Source organism: Macaca nemestrina, chromosome 7 (assembly GCF_043159975.1).
Source record: "Macaca nemestrina isolate mMacNem1 chromosome 7, mMacNem.hap1, whole genome shotgun sequence".
In the NCBI taxonomy this organism is placed as follows: Eukaryota; Metazoa; Chordata; class Mammalia; order Primates; family Cercopithecidae; genus Macaca; species Macaca nemestrina.
The window spans coordinates 151811027-151836695 of NC_092131.1; the positions used below are offsets into that span (position 1 = coordinate 151811027).

The 25669-nt window shown below is 40.1% G+C and overlaps 1 protein-coding gene across 10 annotated transcripts in view; it reads left to right on the plus strand.

Annotated features, from left to right (window-relative positions):
* The window catches only part of LOC105490483 (GA binding protein transcription factor subunit beta 1), a 74764-nt gene that overhangs the window by 16184 nt on the left and 32911 nt on the right, over nt 1-25669 (plus strand). Inside the window, exon 1 of one of the 10 annotated variants that reach the window (XM_071066881.1) lies at nt 10931-11385. The exons of 6 other annotated variants lie outside the window; for them this stretch is intronic. The gene's annotated coding sequence lies outside the window, so the exon portion shown is untranslated. Of the gene's footprint in view, nt 1-10930; nt 11386-25669 lie in introns of those variants that run through there. 3 more of the 10 variants (XM_071066878.1, XM_071066879.1, XM_011756191.3) reach the window with 3 other exon arrangements.

Below are 25669 nucleotides of genomic sequence, written 5' to 3' on the forward strand. Positions count from 1 at the left end.
ACAAGGAGTCATAACATGTTGGGTGCTACTTAAAACAAGCTCTTTGTCGGGTGTGGTGGCTCACACCTGTAATCCCAGCACTTTGGGAGGCCGAGGTGGTTGGATCGCTTGAGGTCAGGAGTTAGAGACCAGCGTGACCAACATGGTGAAACCCCATCTCTACTAAAAATACAAAAATTAGCCGGGCTTGGTGGCACGCGCCTGTAATCCCAGCTACTTGGGAGGCTGAGGCAGGAGAATCACTTGAACCCGGGAGGCAGAGGTTGCAGTGAGCCAAGATCACACCACTACATTCCATCCTGGGCCACAGAGCGAGACTTTGTCTCAAAAAACAAAAAACAAAAACAAGCTTTTGGTATATAATTTAGAGTTTAAATTTTTTTTTGAGTGAATTATATTTCAGAATCTGATTTTTGAGGTTCTAATATATCCATACTACTTTTACCTGAGTTTTATTTGGCTAGAGTCTAAAATTAAGTAACAGAGGAGCACAGATAAAGCACATACTTGTAGGACTTGCAAATAAATGTAGTTTTTTTCTGGATTTTTGTTAGTAAGGATTTGGGTATGGAATAGTAATGAAAAAGAACTAAGTAATTCTTTGTTTTCTTTTTTAATTGAGACGGGATCTGTCTCTAACACTCAGGCTGGAGTGCAGTGGAGCAATCTCAGCTCACTGCAGTCCTCTACTTGGACTCTGGTGATCCTCTCACTTCAGCCTCCCGAGTAGCTGGGCCCACATGCTTGCATCACCACACCTGGCTATTTTTTGTATTTTTTGGTGGAGACGAAATTTCTTCATGTTGTCCAGGCTGTTCTTGAACTCCTGAGCTCAAGTGATCTGCTTGCCTCAGCCTCCCAAAGTGCTGGGACTACTACAGGTGTGAACCACTGCACTCAGCCAGTAATTTTTGCTTGAGATTCAAAACTTTTAACCATTTATGTCTGAAGATAAAATAGTTTACTAGTAAAAGTTTACTTTTTAAGATTCTTTTATTGCTGGCTTAGTCTTTCAAAAAATGCTTTAAAATTACAAATAATATTATAGAATCTCATAACAGGTGGAGATGGTCTTGTTTATGTGAGAGTGAAAAGGGTCTGAAACGTTCTGCCACCTCCAACCTGTGCTTACCTCTTTAGCCACTGCCCTTCTTGGTACTGAAGTCTGGAGCTTTGGGAATCACAAATTGAGAAATGCTGGATTGGGCTGGGCTAGAGTTTTGGATGGGCTCTGACCTCTTCGTGTGTGTGTGTGTGTGTGTGTGTGTGTGTGTATATAAAAGTAATTTTTTCTTCTTGAGACAAGGTCTCTTTTGTCTAGGCTGGAGTGCAGTGGTGTGATCATGGCCCACTGCAGCCTCAATCTCTTGGGCTCCAGTGATCCTCCCACTTCAGCTTCCTGAGTAGCTGGGACTACAAGCACACACCACTGTGGCTGACTGGCTTGGTGCTCCTGAGCTCAGGAAATCCCCCTGCCTCATCCTCTCAGTCATGTACCACCATGCCTGGCTATATTTAACTTTTTATAATAGATTTGTGTATATTTAATTGTAGTAAACCATAAAATAGACCAAAATCTATATATATTTTATGCATTCTTGACACCTTTTTCTTAAGTTTTTAAATATGCAGTTGGTGAGTTTTGTTTTTGAGACAGTGTCTTGTTCTGTTGCCCAGGATGGAGTGCAGTGGCATGAACATGGCTCACTGTAACTTTGACCTCCTGGGCTCAAATGATCCTCCTTCTTCAGCCTCCTGAGTAGCTGGGACCACAGCTGCATGCCACCATGCCTGGCTAATTAAAAAATTAAAAATTTTTTTTGTAGAGATGGAGTCTCACTATGTTGCCTGGTCTGATCTTGAACTCCTGGGCTTAAGCAATCTGCCTGCCTCACCTTCCTGAAGTGCTGGGATTACAGGTGTGAGACACTGTGCCTAGGCTTGTGAGTTTTTTTTAATTGTCAAAGATCTCAAAATAATTTTTTGTTGTTGTTGTTGAGACGGAGTCTCACTCTATTGCCCAGGCTGGAGTGCAGTAGTGTGATCTTGGCTTACTGCAACCTCCTTCTCCTGGGTTCAAGCAGTTCTCCCTGCCTCAGCCTCCTGAGTAGCTGGGATTGCAGGTGCCTGCCACCATGCCCGGCTAATTTTTGTATTATTTTAATAAAAATGGGTTTTTGTCATGTTGGCCACACTGGTCTCAAGCTCCTGACCTCAGGTGATACACCTGCCTTGGCCTGCCAGAGTGCTGGGATTACAGGCGTGAGCCACCGTGTCCAGCCTCAAAATAATTTTCTAATATATTAAAAAAAAATGTATGCGTGAACTGTGCAATTCAAACCTATGTTGTTCAAGGGTCAAGCTGTACATCAGGAAGGTCACTTCCAAATATGTCTGGTTTCTGGATAATAGTGGCCTAAATTAGACCAATCTTCTTCTTTTTTTGTTTTTTGAGTCGGAGTCTTGCTCTATCGCCCAGGCTGGAGTGCAGCAGCGTGATCTTGGCTCGCTGCAACCTGTCCTCTTGGGTTCAAGTGATTCTCCTACCTCACCCTCCCCAGTAGCTAGGATTACAGGTGCATGCCACTATGCCTGGCTAATTTTGTATTTTTAATAGAGATGGGGTTACACCATGTTGGCCAGGCTGGTCTTGAACTCCTGACCTCATGATCCACCCGCCTTGGCCTCCCAAAATGCTGGGATTCCAGGTGTGAGCCACTGCTCCCGGCCGACCAGTCTTCTTTTTGAAGACAATTGAGAATGTTGGATAAAATACATAGAACATTGCCTTAATAGCTTTGAAGAACTGGGGAATCTGTTAAGCCAAATTCTGGAAGAAAGCCTAAAGCAAGAAGTTAACAGACTATCTGGTGAACTGAAGCCACTTTTGCCTTCAATATGTTTGCCAATATCAAGAAATTTAGATTTCTGTTCATCAGTCTTACGGGGTGAGGTGGACAGAAATTAAGATGCAGAGCCCACCCAACATGTGGACATGTAAAGGCTTATGAGGTATTCTTGCCTGATTAGGCTTGGGCTCCATATATCTATAGCTGAGAGGTAAGGATGAACCAGAACTAACCCCTTTTCATCACCTTTCATCACCTACCTCTCAATCAAATGTCAAGGAACTTCAAGACAAGTTGTGTAGGCACTGAGCAGAGCAGGAGGAAAAAAGAGAAAGGAAACAAGCAAACAAAAGTCTTTACAAAGCTGCGCCCATAGCATAGGTGGGAAAGGGAACCGTAAGCCATACTTAATTTAGGTTGGTTCCTGACTCCAGGTGCTTGTCAGAAGCAAATGCAAATGTTCTCTGATAGAAGGCTCCTTCCTTCATCTTAGGCCTCCCCACAGTTTTTTAAGGACAGTAATCAGCCCATAGTCAAAAGATAACTAGACATACAAAGAGACAAGGAACCATAGGCATGAACCAGTAGAAACAACAGACAGCAGAAAAAGATTTTCAGAGGCACGATGTAATAGAATTAAAAGATATGTAATGAAACAACCAAGTTTACTGTGTTTACAGAAATAAGTGACAAATTTGAGAATAGGGAATAGGAAATGATTTATTTTTTTAAGTGGCATCATAGTTTTGAAAAAAACAAATAGAACTTTTAGAATAAAAAATAACTGATTAGGAGTTTGAGGCCAGCCTGGGCAACATGGTGAAACCTTGTCTGTACAGAAAATACAAAAAAATTAGCTGGGTATAGCGGCATGTGCCTGTAGTCCCAGCTGCTCAGGAGGCTGACATGGGAGGATTGCTTGAGCCCAGGAAGTCAAGGCTATAGTGAGCCAAGATGGTACCACTTTACTCCAACCTAGGTGACAGAATAAGACCCCGTCAAAAAAAAAAAAAAAAAAAGATAAAGTAACTGAATTAAAAACCTAATGACTCAATTTGCAGCAGATTGGACACATCAGAAAAATTATCAAACTGGAATATAGATTAGATAAAATTTTCCAGAATGTAGCATAGATGATGGCTAGAGGCAAAAAGATGGGAATTATAGAAGACAGTGTAAGACATATGGGGATAGAGTGAGAGAGTCTTAATTGGAATTCCAGAAGGAAAGGAAGACAGAATGGGACATTTGAAGAGATGATGGCTCATATTTTCCAGAACCAAGGAAAAATACCAAACCAGGATGCAAGAATTCCAGTGAATCCTAATTAGGATAATAATAAGTCCACACCTAAACACATTGTAATAAAGTCACAGAAAGCCAAAAGTAGCTGGAGAAAGAGAAAACCATCAAAAGAGCAAGAATTAGAGTAATAGATGACTTTTCTTTTCTTTCTTTTTTCTTTTTTTTTTGAGATGGAGTTTCGCTCTTGTTGCCCAGGCTGGAGTGCAATGGCGCAATCTTGGCTCACTGCAACCTCTGCCTTCCGGGTTCAAGCAATTCTCCTGCTTCAGCCTCCCTAGTAGCTGAGATTACAGGCGCCCACAACCACACGCAGCTAATTTTTTGTATTTTTAGTAGAGACAGGGTTTCACTATATTGGCCAGGCTGGTCTCGAACTCCTGACCTCAGGTGATCCACCTGCCTCAGCCTCCCGAAGTATTGGGATTACAGACGTGAGCCACCGTGCCTGGCAGGATGACTTTTCAACAGCAACAGTGGAAATCAGCAGACAGCGAAATGTCTGCTATGTGAAATGAAAACTACCTGTCAATCTAGAATTTTATGCCCAGTGAAAATATATTTAAAGAATGATGGTAAAATAAGGGTATTTTCAGATAAAAACAACTTGTCATCAACATCTCACCTGTGAAAGATTGTTTAAAGCAGCACTGTTCAATAGAAGTTTCTGTGGAAATGGGAATGTTACTTATTTTTTTCTTGAGACAGGATCTCACTCTGTCACCCAGGCTGGAGTGTGGTGCAATCATGGCTCACTGAGCTAAAAACAATAAATTTATGGATTAAGTAATGTGATAATGTGATAATAATGTGATCACTCAGGTGATCCTCCTACCTCAGCCTCCTGAGTAGCTGGGATCACAGATGCACATTACCTCGACCTGGCTAATTTTTAAAATTATTTGTAGAGACGAGGTCTTGCTATGTTGCTCAGGCTCAAATTCCTGTGCTCAGGTGATTCTCCCACCTCAGTCCTAGAAAGTGCTGGGATTATAGGTGTGAGCCACCACATTTGGCCTGGAAATGTTCTTTGTCTGTGCTGTCCAATATTGTAGTCACAAGCTACATAGGGCTATTGAGTACTTGAAATATGACTAGTGTAACCAATAAACTGAATTTTTAGTTTTACTTAATTTTTATTAAATAGCCACATGCACCATATTGGACAGTATGTTTTTAAAGGATATACTTAGGACAGAATGAAATTGATCCCAAATCACAAAATGAAATGTATGAAGAGTAAATGAAAGGTAAAGAAAATGATACATATTTAGAGAATGAAAATGAATATGGATTGCATTAAACATAGTAAAAATATCTAATGGATAAACACAAGGGAATAACAAGTAGGATAGATAGAGTCTAGGATTTAAGGTTCTTGTCTTACCTAGAAGGATAGTAATTAAAAACTCTTTGTTATGGAAAATTTTAAATATGTAAAAGAGAAGAGTATAATGAATCCTTATGTATTTATTACCCACCTTCAACCATTATGAATTGATGACTAAAGTGTTTTTATATATATCCCAAGTATTTTAAAGTAAGTCATAACAATCACATTATTTAACCCATAAATATATTGTTCTTAGCTCATAAAAGGTATGGGCTTAAAGTATAATACCAGTATCATATACAGAAAAAAATTAATAATAACTCTTAGCATTACATACTTAGACAGTATTCATATTTTCCCAATTATCTAAAAAAATTATTTAAAAAATTATATTTGTTTTTTTCAAACTGGAATCCAAACAGGGTTTACATATTGCATTTGGTTGATGTGTTGCTTATGTCTTTTAAAAGCTATAGATTTTTTGGGAAAAGAGAGAATAAAGATTTTGATTAGACTTTACTGCATGGTATAATTTCTAGAAAACCAGTAAAAGAACAGAAACAAGAGAGTGTAACTTCCAGATCAGTAGAGGAAATAAATAGAACGTTAAAAAAGAATTGAGGTAAAAGAAGGCAGCAGAAACAAAGGAGAGAAAAGAAACTGGACAGGGGGTGGGCATAATCCCAGCACTTTGGGAGGCCGAGGCAGGTGGATTGCTTGAGTTCAGGAGTTCGAGACCAGCATGATCAACGTGGTGAAACCCTGTCTCTAGTAAAAATACAAAAATTAGCCGAGCATGGTAGTGCATGCCTGTAATCCCAGCTACTTGGGAGACTGAGGCAAGAGAATCGCTTGAACCCAGGAGGTGGAGGTTGCAGTGAGCCAAGATCATGCCACTGCACTCTAGCCTGGGCGACAGAGCGAGACTCTATTTCAAAACAAAACAACCAAAAACTGAACAGGGGACAAATGGAAAGCACAAAATATGATGTTAGATTTAACTTAAATATATAGTAATTAAAGGTAAATTGTCTAATAACCACACAGGTATCATCCAGGCCTGAGGTGCCAGCAGCTCTTGCCTGGAATAATTTTCTAACTAGTACGCTTGCTTCAGTTCTTGCTTTCCACTATGTATTAACCATATGATAACAAGAGTAGTCTCTTAGCAATGTAAATCACATCACAACACTCTCCTGTTTAAAACTTTCTGACAACTTGGTAGTAATCTCAATAAAATTTACTCTTTACTAGTGCCTATAAGGCTCTATGTGATCCAGCCCATTCATATTTCTACGATTGCATTTGCTGTTATACTTCTTCACTGTAGCTCAGGGCCCTTACATTTGCTGTTCCATTTCCCTGAATCACCAGGGTCAGCCAGAATTCTTAGTTCTAAGCAGTCAAATAATCTCTGGTTAATTGAACAGAAAAGGAATTTATCACAGGAAGAAGTTGCTACCACTACTGTCATTGGAATCTGCTGCCATGTTTACCACAAAGGGTTCTACATACTCTCTGCTTTTTTAATGCACTATCTTCTACATTAAGGTCCAGCACAGATGCTTCACTTGTGGAGTGGAGGTCATACGACTGTACCCTTGCCATATGGGAAGCAAGGAAGGCAAATAGTCGGTAGTAGACAGAGGTTTCTGCCTTCTTTCAAGATGCATATGGAAGGGAATTCCCCAAGGACAAGAAGGTGTTTTGATGCTAAGCAACCAAGAGAATGACTTGTGCATCATGATGCTTTCTTTGGATCCTCCCTTGGTTTGCTTTTCCCTTTCATTCCTGTTTCTACTCAGTTGTCACCTCAGAGAGGCCTTTCATAATCACTTTCTCCAGAATGGCAATTCCCTATCCCTAATCTAGTACTCTGTTTCTTACTCTGCCTTACTTTTTCTTCATTCCGTTTATCACTGTCACAACCACTACTACTACTACTATTTATTTACTTCTTTATTGTGAAGTTCTTATCCCAGAACATAAGCTCCTTGCTCTTCATATGCTCAGTAAACGTTTGTTGAATGAAGGAGAAGTATATAGATTATGCTATAAATTGCTGAGGAAATTTAAGAACTCAAAGTTTTGTTGGAGAAAAGATCATTTAAAAATGGGCTTTGAAGTATAGAATTTGGAGAGAAAGAATGTAACCATTCTGAAGTGGGAAAATCGCATGAGGGGACATTGGGTCTGGAATAAGGTAAGTGTGTATGGGATGAGGAAGGAGAATTGTTTAAAATCAGATGACTGTCAGGGCCCTATATTAAGAGAAAAATGGATGAAGTAAATGTGTGAGGCAGTTGACAGAGGGACTCAAATTGCAAGGTAAGATCTTGTGATTGCTAGAGTAAGAGATAACTAGTTTTTTTTTTTTTTTTAATTAAAAAGTTTGTGATGGGCCAGGCGCGGTGGCTCACGCTTGTAATCCCAGCACTTTGGGAGGCTGAGGTGGGCGGATCACGAGGTCAGGAGATCGAGACCATCCTGGCTAACACGGTGAAACCCTATCTCTACTAAAAATACAAAAAATTAGCCGGGCGAGGTGGCAGGCTCCTGTAGTCCCAGCTACTCGGGAGGCTGAGGCAGGAGAATGGCGTGAACCCAGGAGGTGGAGCTTGCAGTGAGCCAAGATTGCACACTGCACTCCAGCCTGGGCGACAGTGTGAGACTCTGCCTCAAAAAAAAAAAAAAAAAAGTTTGTGATGGTGTTTTCACATAGCCAAGTACTATGCAGCTGTAAAACAGAATGAGAAAAATCTCTATGCAGTATTTTCCAGGATACATATTAAATGGAGGAAAAAAGCAAAATACAGAACAATGTGTTTAGTATGTTCCTTTGGTGTGAGAAGTAGGGAATGGTGGCTAGGCGTGGTGATTCATACCTGTAATCCCAGCAGTTTGGGAGGCTGAGGCGGGAGGATTGCTTGAGCCCCGGAGTTTGAGACCAGCCTGGGCAACATGTCAAAACCTCATCTCTCCAAAAATTAGCATTAGTCAGGTGTGGTGATGCGTGCCTGTAGTCCCAGCTACTTGGGAGGCTGAGGTGGGAGGATCACCTGAATCTGAGAGGTCGAGGCTGCAGTGAGCCATGATCACACCACTGCATTCCAGCCTGGGTGACAGAATGAGAGCCTGCCTTGAGGAAAAAAAAAAAAAGGTAGAGTGGAAGTGTGGAGAATAAGAATATGAGAATATGCAAATTTGTTTATGTTGCAAAGAGAAACACTGAAAAGACAAATTAGAAACTAATAACATTGTTACTCTATGATAGAGGGTATGGGAAATACATGAAGTAGGGATGGAAATGTGATTTCTGAATGTGTCTTTTTATTATTTAGTTTTGACTTTTGAATTAGTAAATACACATTCAAAAATTATAGTAAAATCAAAAATTTTTAAATCCTTAAAATTGAAGACAAACTTGAACAATTGCATCCATGTGTATATCAAAATAGTTATTTAAATACATGGAGAAAAACTATTTCAGGTGACTTTGGAGCTTAATACTAAATGGCATATATGCTAAGGATAAAAAGAACTGCAAAAAAACCCCACCTTTATTCATTTTATTGCTAGTTGTAATATTGGTATTTTAATTTTGACACCATATGATATGTATTATAGGATAAAGCCAGTAAATCTTTATGTGAATGTATTAGTAATCAATAGAGATACATGTATAAAATCAAAGAAGCTAAGCACAAAACCTGTAATTTTGAACCTGAATTATAAATGTCAATATGAAATCATCATTTGTAATACACATTTCTTAATCCATATAAATTTGTTCCTTAGCTCTGTCCACTGAGAGGACTTAGAAACACTTTGTCACCTTGGTAGATGTAAGCTCCTCTAATACCCTAATTTTGGTCTTTAAATACTTGTACTTGAAATAATCCAGGACTCCTTGAAGAAATGACTGATTCTGGGTCTGGGGCAGGGGACATGCATAATGAACCTGGAACACTTGTGCCAAAACCAAGAAAGCTTTCAAAGATGGAAAAGCCAAATTGAAAAGGCTCTCCTTGGCCAAAATTGGGACAATGTGAACATCAGAAGAAATAAGGAGAATAATTTATTGAGAAAATGATTATATAACAATAAATAGAACAAATGGAGGTGGCTAGGTGGCTATTATTCTTTACTGTGAAAATTGGTAATGAAAAAATTATATATTTGAACTGCCTTTTGAGTGGGAACCATTTTATGTTTAATGAGGAATGCCAAATAACGTAGAAGGAATTAAAGAATTTGAAAGTGACAATTTATTACAACCTGTTATGAATAATTACTTTGGGCTAGGATCATTAATGGGTGCTAAAACTGTTAGACAAAAATGTTTGATTGGGAATTGGATATTCCCATGGAGCCAAAGTATGATTCCACAGATTACTAGATTACTAGATTACTAGTTGGCCTCAGGCTAAAAGAATATAACTTGACGTTGGAAGGATTAGACTATCACTAACCTAGCTATTATTCTTAGTATAATTAAAAGTGAGCCAAAAAAGATGTGCTTCCTGATGTGCTTCAATATCAAGCACGTTGCTATTGAAATTTTTTGTCTAAAATTTTAAATCTGAATTTTAATTAACTTCAGAGACTTAGTTTGTAAGGCATATGGAAGATCAAGAAATTACATGCTATCTTGAGGAAGAAATTAAAAAAACTCAGTATGAGGTACAGATGAACCGACCATTCTCTTCAACAAATCAATGTCATGAGGGAGAAAAACGGGAGAGGTAGATGGGAGAAAGGGAAAGTGTCCTAGAATAAACTTGATTTCGAGATAGAGTAACCAAATACAACATGTGTAAACTGTAAAGTTCCTTTTTTTTTTTTTTTTAAAGGAGTAGGATGAAGCAAGATGACCAGCTTTTAATTTAGAATGTCAGTGATGGGTATAGAGGTGTGTATATAATCAAACACACATATACAGTACATATTACATATATGCATGTATATGTTCTATATTCGAAAATTTGTATAATGAAAATTTAATTTTTTTGTTTACAGATACTTAGGTTATTTGGAATTTCTTTTTTTTTTTCCTGTTACGATAATGTTTTTATAAACATTCCTTTCCTTGTTTATGTGTTTAAGAGTATACCAATATAGGGTAGCTAGCAGTGGTGTCCCTAGGTCAAAGAGTAGGCACAGCTTTTTTTTTTTTTTTTTTTTTTTTTTAGATGGAGTTTCACTCTTGTTGCCCAGGCTGGAGTGCAATAGCATGATCTCGGCTCACCACAACCTCCACCTCCCAGGTTCAAGTGATTCTCCTGCCTCAGCCTTCCAAGTAGCTGGGATTACAGGCGTGCACCACCACACCCAGCTAATTTTGTATTTTCAGTAGAGACGGGGTTTCTCCATGTTGGTCAGGCTAGTCTCGAACTTCTGACCTCAGTTAATCTGCCCACCTTGGCCTCCCAATGTGCTAGGATTACAGGTGTGAGCCACCACGCCTGGTCGGCACATCTTAAACTCTACTAGATGTTCATAAGTTGTTCTTCAGAATGATTGTATTGGTGGGGATTTTGGACAAGGGAATCATGAGACATATGTCTTCCCTACTAGATGGTGAATTCTTTAAGGGCAGGTACTGTGTAGAGGTTCAAATATAGAAATGTTTGATTGAATGCAATCATATTTTAGGAGGATTGCCTGGCAGCAGGATGGAGAAACTTGAGTTAGGTCAGCTGAGAGACCATTGTGATGTTTAAGGTATGAGGCAATGAGTGTGTAAGACCAGAGGTAGTAGAGAGGAGGGGATGGATATGAGAACTCCCGAGAAGAAAGGATCAGAATGTATGCATTCTTTTTGTTGAGGAGAATATGGATGGTTCATTTTTGTGACTTACAAGAACCAGCAGTTTATTGGCTTAACTTGGTAGGAAGCAGGTAAGTTATACTTCCCTAATTAAATCAAAGGCATCTTCTGGCTAATTCCAGTAGAGTTCTAGCCTTTTCTTTATCTTCTGCTTGCACTCTTTTCAAGCCTCCGTTTTTTTCCTGGGATACATTCATGTGATTTAAAAGCAACTGATAGTCGAATTGGGCAAAGACACAGTCAGTGGCAAAGATGAGGAGGATTTAGTAGAATCTATGGGCTCCTTCCTTGTCAAATGAATTTGTGAAATCTTCCAAGGATAAAGGCTGTCTCCTCCTATGGTTTTTAGAAGGAAAGCGTATTCAGCACCATAACGGGCAGTTCATCATGTGCAGTTTTTATTATTATTTTTTTAAAGACAGGGTCTTGCTCTGTTGCCCAGGCTGGCATGCAGGAGTGTGATCAGTGCAGCCTTGACCTCCCAGGCTCAAGCAGTCCTCCCACCTCAGCCTCCTGAGTAGCTGGACCACAGGAGCATGCCACCAACCCTAGCTAATTTTTGTTTTTCGTTTTTTTTTTTTGAGATGTCTCGCTCTGTTGCCCAGGCTGGAGTGCAGTGGCGCAATCTCAGCTCACTGCAACCTCTGCCTTCCAGGTTCCAGTGATTCTCCTGCCTCAGCCTCCCCAGCAGCTGGGATTACAGGTGCATGCGACCATGCCCAGTCAATTTTTTTTTTTTATTGTTTAGTAGAGACGGGGGTTTCACCATGTTGGCCAGGCTAGTCTCAAACTCCTGACCTCAGGTAATCCACCCACCTCAGCCTCACAAAGTGCTGGGATTACAGGCGTGAGCCACCACGCCCGGCTCTTGGCTAATTTTTAAACATTTTTGGAGAGATTAGGATTTCACCATGTTGCTCAGTCTGGTCTCAAACTCCTGGGCCTGAGTGATCTTCCCACCTTGGCTTTCCAAAATGCTGGGATTACGGGCATGAACCACCATGTCTGGCCTAGATGAAATTTTTCTAAAAGAATCCCCTTGGCTGGGCATGGTGGCTCATGCCTTTTGGCACTTTGGGAGGCTGAGGTGGGTGGATCATCTGACGTCAGGAGTTTGAGACTAGCCTGGCCAACATGGTGAAACCCTGTCTCTACGAAAAATACAGAATTAGCTGGGTGTGGTAGTGGGCGCCTGTAATCCCAGCTACTTGAGAGGCTGAGGCAGAAGAATCACTTGAGCCGGGGAGGCAGAGATTGCAGTGAGCTGAGATCATGCCATTGTACTCAAGCCTGGGTGACAGAGCCAGACTCCATCTTAAAAAAACAAACAAAAAACAAAACCCTTATATCTTATTTTAAAACGTTGTGACTTCTTGCATATTCTGAAGTTAGTGACTTCAAGAAGTTTGACCAGGCCAGGCGTGGTGGCTCACGCCTGTAATCCCAGCACTTTGGGAGGCCAAGGTGGGCGTATCATGAGGTCAGGAGATCGAGACCATCCTGGCTAACAGGGTGAAACCTCGTCTCTACTAAAAATACAAAAAATTAACCGTGTGTGGTGGCGGGCACCTGTAGTCCCAGCTACTCGGGAGGCTTAGGCAGGAGAATGGCGTGAACCCAGGAGGCGGAGCTTGCAGTGAGCGGAGATCACGCCACTGCACTCCAGCTTGGGTGACAGAGGGAGACTCGGTCTCAAAAAAAAAAAGAAGTTTGACCAATGATTCTAGAACAGCTCTCTCCAGTAGAAATATAGTGAGCCACATATTATCATTATTATTTTGTCATTGATTGCTCCATTCTACATCCACAGAAACAGACCCAGACAGGGAGTGATGAGATTTGCACCTGGGTCACACAGCTGATCTGTGGCAGAGGTGGGGTCTCAACTTCTGGCTTTTAGCCGTGCCTTTTTTTTTTTTTTTTTTTTTTTGACATAGCATCATATTGCCTTAGTGCCCTCAAAATATTATTTGTCCAGTTTGTAGTTACTGACTATTGGAGGCCAAGTCTTGATCTAGTCCCACTTACCATGGGGTACACTTGTCCCTCTTCCTCATGGAAACAGTTTCATCCTGACACTGAGGTCTCAAAGAACATTTCATCCTTTAGGGACTTCACCTTTTTTAAATCACAAAATTTACTTAGGACCTGACATTTAGAGTCAGAAAGGAACACCCATTACTGAGCACCTTCCTTGGGCATGGTGTTTTCAGGGAGCTACGCATGTCTAGTGGGGCCGGCCCTCTAAAAAGTGGAGACAAGAAACAACCTACTCATAATCCCACAGTCTCCCCAAGGAGCCAGAGATTCTTGGGTCTAGCTAACCTCCTTTAACTATTTTCTAAACAGCTAGTACTATAACCTTAACTTGTACCCATAAAAAGAACCATGGAGACCAGGTGGGGTGGCTCACACCTATAAACCTAGCACTTTGCGAGGCCGAGGCGGGTGGATTGCCTGAGGTCAGGAGTTTGAGACCAGCCTGGCCAACATGGTGAAACCCTGTCTCTACTAAAAATACAAAAAAATTAGTCGGGCGTGGTGGCATGCTCCTGTAATCCCAGCTATTTGGGAGGCTGAGGCAGGGGAATTGCTTGAACCCGGGAGGCGGAGGTTGCAGTGAGCCGAGATCGCGCCACTGCACTCCAGCTTGGGCGACAGAGTGAGACTCTGTCTCAAAAAGAAAAAAAAAAAAAAAAAAAGAGCCACGGAGACATTGGGAGCATTCAGGGCAGTGGATCACTGGAGGGGCTTCAAAGCCAGGGGAGCCCACTTTTGAGGCTGAATGTCTCACCTACTAGCTTTGTGACCTTGGTCAGGTGACTTTTCCAAACCTTGGTTTTCCCATCTGTAATGTGAGTATAGGCAGCACAGCCCCTACTCCTAGGACTGTGTGTAGGGAGATGGTGCTTGGGCACACAGCACTCACCGAATGCAGGTCATTAACAGTGGGAGACAGCAGTAACTAAGGTTTATTGAGCACTTACTGTTGACCTGGTGCTTGCCGTCAATGAACTCATTAAAAAAATTTTGAGATGAGGTCTCATTCTGTTGTCTAGACTGGAGTACAGTGGTGCAATCACAGCTCACTGCAGCCTTGACCTCCCTGGGCTCAGGTGATCCTCCCATCTCAACCTTCTGAGTAGCTAGGACCACAGGTGTGAGCCACCCGCCCAGCTAATTTTTGTGTATTTTTTGTAGAGACAGAGTTTTGCCATGTTGCCTAGGCAGGTCTCAAACTCCAGGGCTCAAGCAATCCACCCATCTTGGCTTCCCAAAGTGCTAGGATTACAGGCATGAGCACCACACCCAGCCATTTTTTTAAAATTAAATTTTAAATTTTATTTGTTTATCAATGAATGAATGAACAACAGGATCTGACTCTGTTGCCCAGGCTGGAGTGCAGTGGCACAATCGTGGCTCACTGAAGCCTCAAACTTCTGGGCTTAAGTGATCCTCCCCCAGCCCCCAGCCTCCTGAGTAGCTGTAGCTGGGACTAGAGGGAGACCCCACTATACACAGCTAATTTTTTTTTTTATTTTCGGGAGGGATGATGTCTCTCTCTGTGTTGCCCAGGCTGGTCTTGAACTCCTGGGCTCAAGGGATGCTCCTGCCTCAGCCTCCCCAAATATTGGGAGCAACCGTGCCTGGCTAATTGCCTCTAATCCTCAGAACAACCCTGTGAGAGAGGTTGTGCTATTTCCCTCATTTTACAGATGTGTAAACTGAGGCGTAGAAAGGCGGAATGACCTCTCCCTGCCTCACTTCTGGGTCCTTGGCCACTTCTTGCCTCTGCACGTGTTTTTTTTCCTTTCCCTTAGGCAGGGATAGAAAAAGGGCATCTATGTTGTCTTCTGGGGCCTGTAGTGAGAGTAGTGCATTCTATTAATTATGATTGGTTTTATTGTCATGGCTCCTAAAAATGATGGGCCAGCAGGGACTACTGCAGTACCAAGGTTTCCCATTTCCCCCATGGGCCTGATCCTAGGGTAGCAGCTTCCCATTCCTCTGCGGTGGTGCCTGCAGCTACAGATTTAATTTAAAAATTTCTAGTAGCCACTGTGCAGTACAGTCTCAAACTCCTAGGTTCAAGTGACCTTCCTGCCTTAGCCTCCCAAGTAGCTGGTACTGCAGGTGCACGCCACTGTGCCCAGCAAAATTAATTTTCATAATAGCGTTTAATCCCTTATATCTAAAATATTATTACTATTATTTTTGGAGACAGTGTCTCACTCCTGTTGCCCAGACAGGAGTACAGTAGTGTGATCACAGCTCACTGCAGCCTTGACTTCCTAGGTTCAGGTTATTCTGTCATTTCAGCCTCCCAAGTAGTTGGGACTACAGGCGTGTGCCACCATGCGTGGCTGAATTTTTTGTATTTTTTGTAGAGACCAGGTTTTGCCATGTTGCCCAGGCTGGTCTTGAACTCCTGGCCTCAAGCAATCCACCCACCTCAGCCTCTCAAAAGTGTTGGAATTACAGGCGTGAGCCACTGCACCTGGCCCTTCCAAAATACTGTTTCATCAAGTAATCAGTATAAAAGTTATTAATGAGATATTTTACATTCTTTCTTGATGGCAAGTCTTCAAAATCTGGTATGTTATATTTATAGCACATCTCAATTTGGACTAGCCACATTTCAATGCCCAGTATCCTTGTATAACTAGTGGTTACTGTATTGGACACCTCATTTTTTTTTTGTTTTTTGTTTTTTTTTGAGATGGAGTCTTGCTCAGTCGCCCAAGCAGGAGTGCAGTAACGCAATCTTGGGTCACTGCAACCTCTGACTCCTTGATTCAGGTGATTCTCCTGCCTCAGCCTCCTGAGTAGCTGGGACTACAGGCTTGCACCACCATATCCGGCTAATTTTTTTTTTCTTTGTATTTTTCACCATGTTGGCTGGGGTGCTCTCAAACTCCTGACCTCAAGTTATCCTCTGGCCTTGGCCTCCCAAAGTGCTGAGATTACAGGCATGAGTCACTGCGCCCAGCCCGGACACCTCAATTTTAGAATATACCCATTTGAAACCTTTGAACTCAGTTTGGTGTACTGATTTGATCTACTGTCATTGAGGGTGGTCTTGAGCTGATTTTGCTTTGTAATATTATTGCTAGTTATTAGACAAGTTCTGGCTTCCTGCCTAGATTTTTCTATGCTAACTTGGCAGGTCCAAGAGTAATTCTCAGGGTCCCAGACGAAGCCAATACATTTATTATGTTCACAATTTTCTCTTTTGCCTAAAAAACAGGATTGACCTCAGATTTTTTTTTTTTTGGTCACATCTGTCAATTTGAGTTGCTGCCAATAAAAAGATAATATTCAGGCAAGTTCCAGTCTTGTTTAGTTATAAGAAATTTTGTTACAACAAGGTTGATATAAGTATTCAGTAAGCATTCTATTATGATATTTCCTAGGGTTTGTGAAATTTAGATTACATTAAAAAAAGTCAAACGTTATGATGTTTTTGGTTATTCCAAGTATTTCTGGAGTTTCTACTGTGTGCCAAATATTGTTCATTCAATGGATTAATATTTGTTGAGCTTTTTTTTTTTTTTTTTTTTCTGAGCCCAGGCTGGAGTACAGTGGCGTGATCTCGGCTCGCTGCAACCTCTGCCTCCTGGGTTCAAGTGATTCTGCTGCCCCAGCTTCCCGAGTAGCTGGGACTACAGGCACCTGCCACCATGCCTGGCTAACAGAATGCCCTTTTAAGGAAGACTTTAAAAGTGATAAAAGGGTTGCCGCATCTTTTACTTCTTAAGTCTTTCTCTCCTTGTGTGGTAGTGGGATGTCCTCAGATTATGGTTACTGAAAGAAAGTTATCTTAGAAGGAAGTTTTTTTAATCAACTTTGTGAGTATGATTTCATTGGAACTGGTCTTGACTTTAGGAAGATCTGGCTCTGAGATCAAGGTTCTGGCTGTGGGGAGTGGAGACCTTGTGGAGAAACAGTTATTCTTGTACACTGATAGTGGGAGTATAATTTGCTACAATTTTTTGGTAGATAATTTGGCAGTGTCTAATCACAATTAAAATGTGATTTTAAGCAAGTCTAGCAATCCTGCTTCTCACAATAATTTCTAGAACAATGCTAACTCGTGTGTATTGCAGCACTATTTGTAAAGATGAAAAATTAAAATAGGATCATATAAATAATATACTGTATATTTGTTTCCTGTTCCTATAGTGTAATAATTTCCTATTTGCTATAACAAATTACCACAACCTTAGTGCCTTAAAACAACACAAATTTATTATTTTATAATTCTGGAAGTCTGAAGACCTAAAATTAGGATTTCGGCAGGACTGTTCCTTCTGGAAGCTTTAGGAGAGAATCTGTTTTCTTTCCTTTTCTAGCTTCTAAAGAATGCATGCATTTCTTGACCTGTGGCCCCTTCCTCCATCGTTAAGGCCAACAGCATAGTATCTTCACATCTCTCTCATCCTCTCTCTGATCTCTGCTTCCTTCTCCCTGACTGTGACCTTTTGCTCCCAGTGTCACATCTCCTATTCTGATCCTCCTGTCTCCCTCTTACAAGAACTCTTGTGATTACATCATACTTGGATAATCCAGGATAACCACCCTAGTCAGGATCCTTAATTTAATCATTTCTGCAGAGTTCCTTTTGCCATGTAAGGTAGCATATTCACAGGATCTGAGAATTAGGATCTAGACATCTTTGGGGGAGCATTATTCAGCCTGTCACACTCCATAGTACTGTGCAGCCAATAAAAAAACTGTGTGTACTGACACAGGAAGATTTCACTGATAAAACAAGAGGATTGGCCAGGAGTGGTGGCTCACACCCATAATCCCAGCACTTTGGGAGGCCAAGGCAGATGGATTACTTGAGGTCAGGAGTTTGAGACCAGCCTGACCAAAATGTTGAAACCCCATCTCTACTAAAAATGCAAAAATTAGCTGGGCCTGGTGGTACATGCCTGTAATCCCAGCTACTTGGGAGGCTGAGGCAGGATAATTGCTTGAACCAGGGAGGCAGAGGTTGCAGTGAGCCAAGATTGTGCTATTCCATTCTAGCCTGGGCAACAAGAGCAAAACTCCATCTCAAAAAAATAAAATGAAAAAAAGAAGATTGCTTGTGAATGGGGAAAAAAGCAAGTTGCCAAACAGTATAGTATGATCCCTTTTTGTGTGTTTTTGAATTTTAATTTTTTATTTTTGCCCACCCTCCTGACCCCTTTGCGTGTTTTTGTTTAAAAAGAAGTAAGCATTGTGTGTATGTTTCTATACGCATAGAAAAGATCTGAAAGAATGCATACTAAACATTTGGATAGTAGTTACTTCTGAGAACACAAGGATGTGTTGAGATGACTTTAAACTGTGTAATTCTTATGTACAGTAAACGTGTTTGTTTATTGTGATTTTATTTATTTATTTATTTTTGAGATGGAGTCTCACTGTGTCGCCTGGGCTGGAGTGCAGTGGCGCGATCTTGGCTCACTGCGACCTCTGCCTCCCGGGTTCAAAACAATTCTCCTGCCTCAGCTTCCCAAGTAGCTGGGACTACAGGCGGCTGCCACTACGCCTAGCTAATTTTTTGTAGTTTTAGTTGAGATGGGGTTTCATCATGTTGGCCAGGCTGGTCTCAAATTCCTGACCTTGTGATTTGCCCACCTCAGCCTCCCAAAGTGCTGGGATTATAGGCGTGAGCCACCGCGCCCAGCCCTGTAATTTTATTTTTATGAAAGTATATGTGCAGAGTTCTGACTTATAAGTGGGAGCTGAACAGTGGTTATACATGGATATACAGAGGGTGATAATAGGGAGGGTGGGAGAAGGGCAAGGGTTGAAAAATTCCCTGTTGGGTACAGTGTTCACTATTCAGGTGATGGGCACATTAAAAGGCCAGACTTCACCATTATGCAATATATACATGTAACAAACTGCACTCGTACACCCTGAATCTATAAAAAATAAAAACTTTTTTGGCAGGGCACTGTGGCTCACGCTTGTAGTCTCAGAATTTTGGGAGGCCGAGGCTGGCGGATCATTTGGTCAGGAGATCGAGACCATCGTGGCTAACACGGTGAAACCCCGTGTCTACTAAAAATACAAAAAATTAGCCGGGCGTGGTGGCGGGCGCCTGTAGTCCCAGCTACTCGTGAGGCTGAGGCAGGAGAATGGCGTAAACCCGGGAGGCGGAGCTTGCAGTGAGCCGAGATCGCGCCTCTGCACTCCAGCCTGGGCGACAGAGCGAGACTCGGAAGAAAAAAATTATACGTGCGCATAGTTGAAAAAGTAAAAAAAATAAGCCTTCTGATGAAAATCCTATAGTCAGTTGTGTTATTTCTTCCCACCCCAGAACCCTTTTTCCCAGAGGTCTCCATTTTATGAATCTTTTAGCTCTTCATATTTCTAAATAACAAATGTATGCTATTTCTTGATTTTTTTCCACATTAGATACCTTTTGACTTTCTACTTATGAAGATGAGGCTTCAGCTGTTTTTCCCTCACCATTTATCTTTTCAATATGATTACACTGAAAATTTTGCTCTACATTACACCCCAGGAACTGTTATTCTTAGCTAATCCACGTCTGTACCACAAAGGAAATGTGCGTGTGTGTGTGTAAAGGGAAAACTATACAAGGGACATGTATACCTTTATGGTATAGTTTTTTTTTTCCCTTCTGAAAAATAGTCTAGTTTTTTCTTTTCTTAGTCTTCTTGTATCCGTCATTAACCCATCCCAAACTCTCCACTGGCATTCATTCTCTTCTTGGGAGACTTACCAGCCTGTCTTTTCCTTGGAGACCTCCTTCCTGGAATTGTGTTCTCTGGCTCCCATCTGGGTTTGCTTTCTATGCCTGTGTCACAGTTGTTGTCTTGGGGTCTCCCTTCACCATCATTTTGGGTACTTTCTCCTATTCTGTTTATGTTGGATCCTTTATTTCCCGAAGGCCTTGATTATTCTTTCTGGTTTACTCTTGGTTTTGGTGGAACGTGTCATCTAGTGGTTTTCTGAAAAAGGGGTATATGGGAAATACATATATGGATATAATATTTGAAAATATCATTTAAAAAAAAATAAAGGGGAAAATAACTCCATTAGGTAAAATGGGCATGGGGGAAAAATCCAAATATACCAGAGTTCACGTGATGATTTTTCTGTTCAAAGGAATTACACTGGGAGACACTAAACTTAAATCGTTGGAGGACATGCCCTTTATATCCCAGCAGATTCCCAGTGTTCTCCAACTTAGGACACAGGAAGAATTGAGAATAAGGGTCGGATTTTAAGATCAAAACTAGGGTTCTTTGGTAAATGTTTTTACTTTTCACTTGCTTCCTCTGCAAAATGGAGACAATAGTGATCTTGTTAAGGCACTTTAGATAAAATGAGACAATACAGATAAAGAGCAAGATGCTAGGGACTGTTTTTATTATTATTGAAATTGTTTTCTTATGAGACTGTAGGCAGCTAAATTTGGAATATTTTCATACATGTACACATGATTATAATATGCTAAATTTTACTTGGAGTCATATTTTACATACTTTTACTATGAGAAATGCTTTCAATATCTAATGTACATTAAAGACTTTATCACCTTATCTGTAACCTAATTTTGAAAAAATGCTTTTTAATAAAAGTTTTAATATTGCATTAGTAATATATGCTTGCTATAAAAAATGAAAACTTAGAAAAAAGTAGAAAAAAGGGAAAATTCATAATTTCCATTAACATGGTGTATTGTTTCCAAGTTTTTTTTTTTTTTTTTTTTTTAATTGTTTCTTTCTTTTTTCTTTTGAGACGGAGTTTTGCTCTTGTTGCCCAGGCTGGAGTGCAAAGGGGCAATCTCGGCTCACTGCAACCTCCACCTCCCGGGTTCAAGTGATTCTTCTGCCTCAGCCTCCTGAGTGGCTGGGATTACAGGCGTCAGCCACCACACCCAGCTAATTCTTTTCTTAATTATTATTATTTTTAGTAGAGACGGGGTTTCACTGTGTTGGCGAGGCTGGTCTTGAACTCCTTACCTCAGGTGATTCACCTGCCTCGGGCTCCCAAAGTGCTAGGATTACAGGCATGAGCCATCACGCTCAAACCCAAGTGTTTTTCTGTTAAGATCATGGTATATATACAACTTAGAGTCCTGATTCTTAAACTGTTACATAGTGTTTGTAAATACTTTCAAATGAATATATATAGTATTATTTTAAAAATATTTTTATCTTTTAGAGATCTGTACTGAAATATTTAGAGATAATATGGTATAATGTCTAACACTTGCTTCAAAAGAGTGGGTGGAGGTGGGAAATGAGTCGGCCATAAATTGATAATATTTAAACTAAATGTTGGCTATGTGGAAGTTTATTATACGACAGTCTACTTTATATATATTACAAATTTTTCATAATGTAAAATAAATAAATCACTACAGTATTCCATTATGACATATCTTTTTTTTTTTTTTGAGATGGAGTCTTGCTCTGTCGCCCAGGCTGGAGTGCCGTGGCGCAATCTTGGCTCACTGCAACCTCCGCCTCCCGGGTTCAAGTGATTCTCCTGCCTCAGCCTCCCAAGAAGCTAGGACTACAGGCGCCCGCCACCATGCCTGGCTAATTTTTTGTATTTTTTTAGTAGAGACAGGGTTTCGCCATGTTAGCCAGGATGGTCTCGATCTCCTGACTTCGTGATCCACCCGCCTTGGCCTCCCAAAGTGCTGGGATTACAGGCGTGAGCCACCGCGCCCAGCCTGACATATCTTAATGTCTTTAATCATTGTTTGTAGTTGTTTTTTTCCTTATTTTAAATAGCATTAGCATTAATATATTTAGGGTTTTGAAAAGTTTCCTTATGATGGTTTTATATGAGTAGAATTATTAGTCAAAGAGTATGAACATTTTAAAGACTTTAGATGTGTGTGTAGGATGTGTGTGTAATACAAAAAGTGGAGAAAATCTTTAGGAGATTTATATTGGATTTATAATTGTACTTATTGAGCATAAGAATTATATAAAAAGTTTATTTTAAAGTTTTAATGTGAGTAAAGGCTTATTAAATATAATAGGTGTAAACATTTTTAAAATTCATACTCTTTTAGAGTGTTAGTAACCACTCACGTGGAACTAGTACTTTATGATTTTATAGAGCTTTCATGTCCAGTAGATGCCATAATCCTCACAACCACTCTATAAGCTGTAAATTACAGAAAAATTCAAAACAAAATACTCTAAGCTTTAACATGTAATTATTGGTAGTAATTCCTGTTACCACTAGATGGCTCTCTTGGCGTGTCCTTTTGAGCAAAAGTAGCTAGTTTGTATAATAGATTTATTATTAACATACATTTTTTTTCTTTTCTTTTTTTTTTTTTTTTTTTTGAGAGGGAGTCTGGCTCTGTTGCCCAGACTGGAGTGCAGTGGTGCAATCTCAGCTCACTGCAGCTTCTGCCTCTCAGGTTCAAGCGATTCTCCTGCCTCAGCCTCCTGAGTAGCTGGGACTCCAGGTGTGTGCCACTACACCAGGCTAATTTTTTGTATTTTTAGTAGAGACGGGGTTTCACCATATTGGCCAGGATGATCTTGATCTCCTGACCTCGTGATCCACCTGCCTCGGCCTCCCAAAGTGCTGGGATTACAGGCGTGAGCCACCACGCCCAGCCTTAACATACATTTTAATTGGAGTAAAGAACTTATTTGCCACACCAAAAAAGCAATATATTTTTGTTGTTAAACTAAATGATTAAAAAAAAAACTAGCACTTTATCTCTGATGATTTTTGTTTGTTTGTTTTTGAAGCAATCTTGCTCTGTTGCCCAGGCTGGAGTGCAGTGGAGCAATCTCGGCTCACTACAACCTCTGCCTCACGGGTTCAGGGATTCTCCTGCCTCAGCTAGCTAAGTAGCTGGGACCACACCAGGCTAATTTTTGTGTTTTTTTTAGTAGAGATAGGTGGGGTTTCACCATGTTAGCTAGGCTGGTCTCAAACTCCTGGCCTCAGGTGATCTTCCCTTTTCGGCCTCCCAAAGTGCTAGAATTACAGGCTTGAATCACTGCACCCATCCAGAATTTTAATATATAAATATTGAACTGAGTAAATTAGTGACTTGACCTGGAGCTATGTTCCCCTTGGTCAGTGTAGTTATGTTATTACAATTGAGTTCCTCTAAGGGTCAAAAACTACGATGAGTGTGTGTGGTCCCTGTTAGGTGAGACAGAGTGAAAATGCTACGATTTTGTTGTTTTCATTATTTAAAACTACTAATTATCTTGACAAGAAAATCAGAGCACCTTTGATTTTTGTCTTGCTTGATATTATGTGTATTTTCTTCCATTTATTTCAATCTTATTAGATCCATTGCCACCTTTTTATAATAAATATTTTGTATTGCCCCTTCTGCTAACTTTAAATGAAAATCATCGTTGCTGGGTGCAGTGGCTCATGCCTATAGTCCCAGCACTTTGGGAGGCTGCAGTAGGCAGATCGCTTGAGCCCAGGGGTTCAAGGCAAGCCTGAGCAACGTGGCAAAAACTCATCTCTACAAAAAATACAAAAATCAGCCAGGTATGATGGTGCACTCTTGTAGTTGCAGCTACTCGGGAGGCTGAGGCGGGAGGATTAGTTGAGCCTGGGAGGTCGAGTCTGTCGTGAGCTGTGATCTCGCCACTGTACTCCAGCCTGGGCTACAGAGAGAGTCTCTATCTCAAAAGAAAAGAAAGAAAATCATAGTTAATGTTACTGATCTGCATGATTTCAAAAAAGTCATGTTTTGATTATAATATAAAGGATAATTTGAAAAGAAGCAATTTATAATAAAATGTGTATTAAAATATGTAAATACTTGAGCACACTGCATTAGATGTCACAGTGAGTTAGTAAAATGCTTATGCTGGCACATAAAATCACTGTGAATGTGATAGCTGAACAAGCTGATTGATATATGATATTGGTGATGCACATGCCAAAGTGGCATTGACATGATTTTCCAAAATGACAAACAACTCTTAGTAAATTTCTGAACAAAACAAATAGATTTATAGTACGGCTGCATTCTAGAATATTTGGAATACATTAACACTGTGGAAAAAATACATTTTGTTTCCAGCCTTAGATATGTTTTCAGTGGAATCTTTGAAAATTATCCAGAACATGTGACAATTCTTTGTTCTACAGGACTATTCCCTCCTTTGCTGGACCTCTCGTATCCATGGCGCTTGCCCATTAAATGCTAGCAGAACATCTGCACCTTCAGTCCCCAAAATGCCGCCATAAACATACAAAGGGCTCTCAAGGGGGCAGTGCTGCTGCCAGTGAGAACCACTGATTTCCAAGAATCCATCTCATTAATGTACCATATGGCTGTATTGCTCATGGAAATTTAAAACCAGAGTAACTTAAGTGTATTTGGTCCTAAACTGTGATATGTTTTGAATAATTAGGACAATTGAATAATTATGGACAAAGTTGATTTGTTCAAATGCTTCATGATTTTATTATAATTCATGTAAGCAGATATATGATTGATATTTTAAGTTCCCAACATTCTACATTTTCTTTATTTTTTTCCTGCTCATCCCATCTAGTAAGTCAGGAACATAAAACTTTCCTTAATGTTATCATTTGCTTAGTTGACAGTCATACAATGTAATTTGTCCCTTTGAAAAAAACATTTTTAAAATTAGGTAATATAGTAATGTTATAGAAACTTTGTAAAATGAAGACAAAATTTCCCATAATCATTCCATCCTAAACAATTGTTAATATTTTTCAGTGTTTTATACTTTATATGCGTATTTTGACAAAAAAGTTTTATATCTTTTCATGATGTGGCATAAATTTTTTGTTGTTTATATAGCTTCAAAACTATTAGGTTAAATTACTGCATTTTGTTCCTTTCGATTCTACAATTCAATCATTTTCCTACCTTTAGATTGGTCACATTATAAGAATTATTATATATAATATATATGTGTATGCATATATAATCTTTACTGATAGATCTGTTTCAATATATCTTTAGAATAGATTCTTAGAAGTGGGGTCACTTACTGGGTCAATGAACTCAGATATTTTTGTAACTTGTTAAATTTGCCAAGTTGACTAAAAAATAAAGCTGATCCACTTATATTACTATCAGCATATCTGAGTTGTCAATATATCAAAGTATCAGTTTCACCTAATTCTTGGCTGCATCAGTAATTACTTTAAAATTATTTACTTTTTGTTAACCTGATTAGCAGTGACACTGAGCATTTTTTGCCCTTGTGAATTATTTCTATTTTCTTTTCTTTAAAATGTATGGCCTGTCTTTTAACTATTGATGTGTTGGGTCCTTGCTGTTTATTTCCCGCCCCTTTTCATTTTGAGTCAAGTCTTTTAAATAAGTAAAACATG